Source organism: Ixodes scapularis, unplaced genomic scaffold, assembly GCF_016920785.2.
Source record: "Ixodes scapularis isolate PalLabHiFi unplaced genomic scaffold, ASM1692078v2 PGA_scaffold9__187_contigs__length_104089568, whole genome shotgun sequence".
Lineage (NCBI taxonomy): Eukaryota > Metazoa > Arthropoda > Arachnida > Ixodida > Ixodidae > Ixodes > Ixodes scapularis.
In genome coordinates this window covers 20592298-20600440 of record NW_024609884.1, presented here as the reverse complement: position 1 = coordinate 20600440, position 8143 = coordinate 20592298, and the positions used below count along the sequence as shown (strand labels likewise).

Genomic DNA, 8143 nt, shown 5'->3' with positions numbered 1-8143 from the left:
CAAGGTTGCAGCTGCTACACTTGAAGCCCATATGGATTGATAAAGGCCACAGCGAAAACATCCGCAAATGGCCATTTTTCAGGGCTGTGCTAATATTAAAATTTTCTTATAGCAGTTTAGTATTATACGGTATTTGATATTGGTTTCAACATTAATCGTACTACTGTAAACGGCTTAATTTTTGCAAAGGCTTACTGTTTGCGAGTTTATCGAAATTGCTTCAAATTGGTCATGCAAATAAGTAACCCCATGGCTACGAATACATTGAACATTACTCCTCATTGTGAAATTTTGTTCCCACAAAGTATTTCCAAAACTGACACTTTACAAAATGTATGAAATATCAAGCTCGCGAAAATAAAGTCGTTTACGCCAGTCGAACATTTCAAAGCGCTCGTAAAGTCACCATTGCAATGAATTGGCTTTGTTCAGTGCGCTTCTCCGCATGTGCACTGCGCTGCGGAGAAGCGAAACCCATGGAGCAGACTCCGCAATCGCATTAATCGCGTTAACACCCAACAACACCTATAGAATAATAAAAGCCTGGGCATCGCCTCCTCTCCCTTCACGAAACGTCATCACAGTCGGATGGCGCTAACTCGGCTACTGGGCCCGAGTCCGACCTTCGACGCGCTGATGGAACACGAGCCCCGGCCGAACACTGACGCAGCACTCGTGCCCAATCTCAGGCCTCAATCGATCTGGCTGTGATGACGGTGCGGAGGCCTTCTGATCTAGGGGGTGGTGTAACACCCCGGTCGCAAGAATCTCGCTTTGTCGCAGTCGCAGTGTAGACTCATACTTCGGTGGGAAATGCACACCTCTATAGCGGAGAGGTTTTGACATGTACACAGGAGGAATTAAGAAAAAAATTTAAAAATGGTTACGTGAATGTTTTTGCATCTGATGGATGTCGGTACTCCCCTCAAGGTCAAATTTAGAAGACAAATAACACTGTAGCTATCCTGTTATCAAGAATATGTATTAGGCTGCAATGTCCTAACATGCTATGTCACGACATTGCAGCAACAGTTCTAATTTGAAATTGAAGGATGAGCATGGCGAGAAGGCCATCAAATCGTATATTTATATTCACAACCTCTATGTGGGCCTTGACCTGATGATAGCCAGAGCCACAACATAATTTGGATCAGAACTAACAGAGCTTTGGCAATGGGGCGATGATAACTAGATCAATTAGAATTTCATTTAAAAAGTATATGTATTGCCCTCATGCTGATTATGTACACTTATAAATCTATATGCCCATGCAGCATGCTGCTGACAAGCATAAATAAATGACAAGCTTTGCTTGCTGCCTCGATTACAACTGTGCAGCTTAAGCAGATCCTTGAGAATTTTAAGAGAGCATTCAGTTTGGTAATCAAAATTATTCACTTCTAACTTTATTTCAGTGGATGACTACCTGCCCCTGATATTAGGTATTTTTTTGTACCATACCTAAAGTTACTATTCGTGCACGATCATGCTCCTTCACTGACATATTACTGCATTTTGAAAACATATGTACTAAAGTAATCAAAGCAGCCTACAGCTAAACAAGTGATACCAACACTGTCAGGGTGGCTGAGGCTAGCGTGACGGCACTAAGTAACAGGCTTGGAGAGAGGTGCAGAGACTGTGATATTCAACTGAAAAGTTAATAAGCTCAAGTCATTATACACTTTAAGCCCAAAATTCATGATTCACACATGCCTATTATTCTCAGTATGAAGCCAAAGGCGAACCAAGTAGTAGTCCGTTGATTTATTACCGAAATAGAATACAATTTGAATACCAAACTGGATGCTTTGCTTATTTTTGGAAGGTTGCGATAAAAAATGCACTACTTAATTGGGTGAAAAACAAAGCCTTGTAACACAATCATGTGCATGATTACATTCTACAAGTCGTTTTACATGTATACACATCATTCTATATCAAAGCTAACAGAATTTTCAAAAAAGGCCACGAAAGTTATCAGAATGTCTTCTTCATTGCGCATTCGTAAGACTCTGTGGACATCAGTAAAGGGGATAACCGTCACAGTATGTTGACTAATTGACGAAAATTTGCTAGCTTTGTAACTAATGGCTTTCTCGGCCATGCTGCAACAGCAGCGTTAAAAGCCAGCCAATATTAAAGGCTATCCCGACTTAAACAATTCACGAAATGCCAAGCGGCTTCCCCATATTCCTTGTCCAACGTTTGTGTTTTAATGTCGGATGCAAAAACCGCGCTCAGGAGCTCAAGAATTTGTGCCGTTAATGGTGGGTGGGAGAGTGACATAGTCGTACTGGGCACATCGTCACTATCTCGACAGTGTGTCCTTGGTAGATGCATCCGCGTCATACTTCCAAGATAAAAAAGGTGCGTCCGAAGCAACCACGTCCGCACAACATCCTGAGGTCTTCCCCGAGTACGCAATTTTCGAATCGGGTGACAAAAAAAGCAAATTTTTAGCATTCCATATCTTGAACCTTGTTGCTATACAGAAATTCTGTTAGTCTAATATTTACTGCCTTTGAAACTAGAATTGAAACGTATCCCATAAAACAATTAAATAAAAACATTATTAAAAAAATTTTGTTCATTAGTTTTAACATTCTGCAACGGTTATCCCCTTATCTAATGTCCTCCGAGCCCGATAAACACACAGTGAGGGAATCATTTAAATAACTCGTGCCGTTTTTTTTTTTTTTTTTTTAATTTCGTTTGAATCAAAATAGACAGCTTTGTATACATGTATATAAAAATATTGAATGCATGTCCATCCCACTATAGAGGTCCACCTTTTCCTTAGGTAAAACTGGATCAAACTGGAGAAGGCCAGTTTTACATAAACCCCCAGCATGGTATGTACCAAGGGCCGCCAGAAATGATTGCTCACCTCAGAACACTCTGTGCGGCTTGAAGAAAGCGGCTTGCAATCTTTGACGGTGGGTCTACCCGCTTGGTGCAGCTGGGACCTGCAAGAAAGTTAATGCAGCTTGCCATATACCAGAAAGTAACAAAGACAAGGCCAGTATTACATAAACCCCCAGCGGGCATGCACCAAAGACCGCCAGAAATGATTGCTCACCTCACTGAACACTTTGTGCGGCTTGAAGACAGCGGCTTGCGGTCTGATGGTGGGTCAACCCGCTTGGTGTAGATGGGAACTGCGAAAAAGTTAATGCAGCTTGCCATATACCAGAAAATAACAAAGACAAGGTCAGTATTACATAAACCCCCAGCATGGCATGCACCAAAGACAGCCAGAAATTATTGCTCACCTCATAGAACACTTTGTGCGGCTTGAAGACAGCAACTTGCGGTCTGAAGGTGGGTCAACCCATTTGGTGTAGATGGGAACTGCGAGAAAGTTAATGCAACTTGCCATGTACCAGAAAGTAACAAAGACAAGGCTAGTATTACATAAACCCCCAGCATGGCATGCACCAAAGACAGCCAGAAATGATTGCTCACTTCATAGAACACTCCACGCGGCTTGAAGAGAGCGGCTTGCAATTTTTGTTGCTGGGACCTGCAATATATTTAATACAGCCTGGCGTATACCACAAAGACAAAGCCAGTAATACATAAGCCTACAGCACATGTCCCAAGGACCACTACAAATGCACGCTCACCTCATGGAACATTCCATGTGGCTTAAAGAGAACGGCTTGCAATCTGTAATGGTGCGTGCACCTGTTTGGTGCAGCTGGGACCTGCAATAAATTTAGTACAGCTTGCCATATACCACAATGTAACAAAGACAAGGCCAGTAATACATAAGCCTAAAGCACGACATGTCTTAAGGATTGCTAGAAATGCTTGCTCACCTCATAAAGCACCCCATGCGACTTGAAGAGAGCGGCTTGCAACCTGAGGGTGAGTGCACCTGCTTGGTGCAACTGGAACCTGCAATAAATTTAATACAGCTTGCCTTATACCCACAAAGTTACAAAGACAAGACCAATACTACATAAGCCTCCAGCATGAAATATCCCAAGGACCACTAGGAACACTTGCTGAACTCATAGAGCTCTCCATGCGGCTTGAAGAGAGCGGCTGGCAATCTTTGGATAGTACCTACGGGTTCATTTCCCTTCCTTGATGAGCCTGAGAACTTTCGGATAAATGCCGCTCTTTGCGGTATGGCATGGTGCACACCTGGTACCTCTTTTGAGGTTTATCTGGCCAAAGTACCTATAACAAACATATAACAATTGGGTCACACACTGCAGTAGCCAGCAATACCACAGCAATGACAAACGTTAGAGAAGAGAATAAACATAAAATTATGTTTACTAACCAAAATATGTTAATTACCTTCTTAAGTATTGGTATAATGGGCTATGCTGCGATTGCAATTTTAAACGGAGACATTATTAAAGCCCAACCTAAATGAAACAATTTTGTGAAAAAGCAGCAAGTTTTGAGTAATCCATGTTTTTCGGAAATCGCCGGTTAGAGTTTTGGGGTTGCATTACTCTCTTTAAAATTGCAATTGCGAAGAGGCCCATTACACCGCTAAATAATAATAATAATAATATTCATAATAATAATATAATACATTTATTGTATCTAGCGCACATCAGTTAGCATGACGGGCACATCACAGCCAACATGAGGCTTGTGGGATATGCCACCCTGAAATTAACAGTCCAACATAGCTATACTTTGAGCCCGAGTGCAAAGTGAAACAACTATATGCAGACGTCATTAGGATGTCACAGGTGCCATGTGACACAGTTAGATGCAGACACACACCATGCACATGCACACCAACATATGCAAATGCAACGTTGGGTTTGAAAATAGCCACTGTAAAAAAGAGGAAGCAATTATAACCTCGTTAAAAAAAATCATGCACTAATGATAATAAACGCAACTATACTAAACACAAATTCATTAAACCAAGTCCAAAGGGGAAGTGTCACGGCCGGGGTGTCTGAAGCTGCACAAGTGTAATCTACAGTGAAATAAGAAAAGAAAAGTAAAAAGCTATGTAATTAAACAGTGACTTTACAATTTTCGGTTAATTAGTAAACATATTTTGACGTTTATCCGCCTGTCTAATGTCCGCCGAGCCCTACTATTATACAGTGAGGATGGCATCCACATATATATCACCTTCATTTTCCTTTACAGTCCGTTAAAGATTACAAAAAAAAATTTGATATATCAGAAGAATCTTTCGACGTCATTTCAGCTTTCTAATGACTCAGGTGTGCAAATGAATGAACAGTACTCATCAATGAGAAATAAAACAAGAAAGCGCAGAAAAATAAATAAAATATAAACTTCTGCGAAGCCGATCAGCCGTTGGGTATGCTGAGCGGGATACGGTCCATTCGTCACATGCACACTCGTCACAGGACGATTGGTCACAGGACGATTCGTCACACAGGAACATTCGTCATAGGATGACTCATCACGCGGCCAACCGGTCCCACAACAGTTCGTCCCCCCAAAAGTGTATTGTTCAGTTTGGTTCGGGCGGACAAAGTGGCTAACCTCATATCTTAGTATGTCTTTGGCTTCTGAAAGGCGAAGAATTTGTAACAAACGTTTCAGCTTCTGGTTCGGTCCCGAACATTGAATGTTGGTTCGGCATGACAAAGTGGGTCACCTCTTATCTTAGCATGTCTTTCACTTCTCAAAGTCAAAGAATTTATAACAGACGTTTTAGCTGCAGGGTCCGTCCGGAACGAAACTGAGACTGCAATCAAAAGGATAGAGGTGATCGCAACAGAGAGAGGTAGAGCCATGATGCTGCACGAGGGGTACTCGTACACATTCAGCAGAAAGAATTCCGATACTTATTGGTTTTGTCAAATAGGTGTATGCAAGGCAAAACTACTGATTTGGCTGCCAGTCGGATTATTGCTCGTTTAAACTAGCAACTGAGATCAACCTGCTGAAACCCGTAATATAATGAGAGGAAAGGCGGATGAGTATTTGAGATCAGTTTTTCTAACCATTGGTTTATGTGACAGTAGAAAATCGTGAAACTCCTCATCAGGGAATGTGGGCAGACTCGGTCGATGTGACCAATTGCCCGCATGACGAGTCATCCTATGACGAATGTTCCTATGTGACGAATCGTCCTGTGACCAATTGTCCTGTGACGAGTGCGCATGTGACGAATCGTCCTCATCCCCTCTTTCACTCACGAAATCCGTCACATCTCCTCATACTGAACGATCTTGAAAAACAAAATTCGTGTATAGTCCGCACGCGTAGAGAGCCCGCACAGCCTAAAATTTCAGCTTTTAAACATGTATAGACCTTGGACTATAGCCCGGAAAATACGATATAAAAAATAAGCACACTGTTATATATAAAGTCAGAGCCAGCAGCGAGCTGCAGAGTGGATGTTTACAACAATTAACCCTCCAAACTGCTTGAGAAATTTCCCGTCAAATTACGAGGGCGGTCAATAATTTTGTGTACGTCTTAGAGGCTCGTGAGTCGAGTGCACTGGAAACTTCCGTTTTCGAAGCCGCTAAAACGTCGTTCAATGACATTGCGTCGTTACAAAGACGTTAGCCGCTCGCTTATGTTGTCTGGCTGCATGAATGTTGTTGCAAAAACAAACACAGAAACTAAGCTTCCATAAAAGCTCGTACTCGCGAGTTCTCTTAAGAGATAAGGCGCAGGGCTCTGAGTAAAGGCGCCGCCGCTGCAGCACGGATAAATAAACACGTGCATATTATAACGGAAACATAACGTGCTGAAAAAGAAACACCAAAAGCACGATGTGTCGCTGGACGCCCGTGTTCTCAGACCGCAGATTTCGAACACGCTCGAGCGCTTTCCGTCTTCAACCGAAAGCACTCGAACCGCGAACATGGAGAAATATTCGATTACAATACGTAAGCAAGACATTGCAAGGATAAAGTCACATTGCATACCTTGAAGTGGGCGATTTAGTCGTCGATGAGCTGATGAGGCCCTGATGCATCACAGAACACTACACTGACCACGATGTCAACAGCCACCGAGGCGAGTTCGACGAACGCCCGAAGAGCGACAGCATGGCGATAGCTGCTGCAACCTCTGTTTGCGCCTGCGCGGCACGGGCGCACGACTCGGGGCAAAACCGCAAAACAACAGAGATGGGTGTTGCAACAACGGCAACACCATTCTGCGAGAGAGGAGGGCCGCGAAAGAGCTGCGGGGCTGCGCGCTGATTCAACTCCTCGCCATCTGCGCATGCTTGCACTCCTGGGATTTCGGCTTTTCTGGAAGGCTCGGCTCTTGCGCCAAATAAATAATGAGGGCATCCTCGTATTTTGAAATGATGAGCGTGCCCGTCTTTTTTGACGAGGGAAAGACACGTCAAATTGACGTAAATTTTTTACAGTGTAGCCCCGTCTTTTTACGTTACGTTAAGTAACGAATGCTTCCATACAAGTCACAGGGACATGTGTGCTTCTTATTGAGCGTGGCTACCAGTTCAAGAAGGTAGTCTGGCACGCGACATTCGAGACAAATGTCTCGGTGGCTCATGCGTAACGTAAAAAAAAAAAAAAGAAACGCGTAAGGAAACGGTGCTGTGTGAGCCAGCCTTTACTTGAAAAGGGAAACCTCGATTACTTAAGATTTTTGAAACGATAAATTTTCTGCTGGTTTAAAAACGGGACTTTCGTACTGTCCCTCATTGGATTAAAATCACCGAACTATAGACTACTTACCTTCTTAACCCACCAAATTTGGTAGGCAGTAATTTTGTTGGAGACTTGGTTCTAAGATTCCTTGGTAAGAAACTTGTGGAAACAAAGGGAGCCATTAGGAAGGGGAGGGACAAATAGGGACGGCTACAAGTAATTTTAGTACTTCGAAAAGCAATCGGATTACTCTTGTAATTACTTCCTAATAAATGTATTCAACGATAACAAAATTACTCTTTAAAATAATTGATTACAGCCGGTCATCTGATTACTTGATATGAGTACCGTACACCATAGAGTTATTGCAATAAACGGTATAGAGGCTCAGCTAGCGCTAGTGTCTACGGAACTTCCGGTTGCAAATTGAAGCAGACAGCAACTAGTCTACTTTTCCAGTCATCCTGTGTATTCCTATGGGAAAACGTGCGTGATATTTTTCTCTTCGCCAGGGAATAATAGAAATTAGTGGAGTTTCTTTACTC

At 42.7% G+C, this 8143-nt stretch overlaps 1 long non-coding RNA gene across 2 annotated transcripts; it reads right to left on the bottom strand.

Annotated features, from left to right (window-relative positions):
- Positions 1-3315: 3315 nt before the first annotated feature.
- Positions 3316-7078, bottom strand: LOC115318052. 2 transcript variants are annotated; one of them, XR_006076763.1, is made up of 4 exons: positions 6903-7078; positions 4079-4191; positions 3469-3710; positions 3316-3354 (listed from the first exon to the last, which is right to left on the bottom strand). It is a non-coding gene; the product is annotated as an uncharacterized LOC115318052 (long non-coding RNA). The 2 variants fall into 2 exon arrangements; XR_006076762.1 differs by lacking the exons at positions 3316-3354; positions 3469-3710 and adding an exon at positions 3844-3903.
- Positions 7079-8143: the final 1065 nt, after the last annotated feature.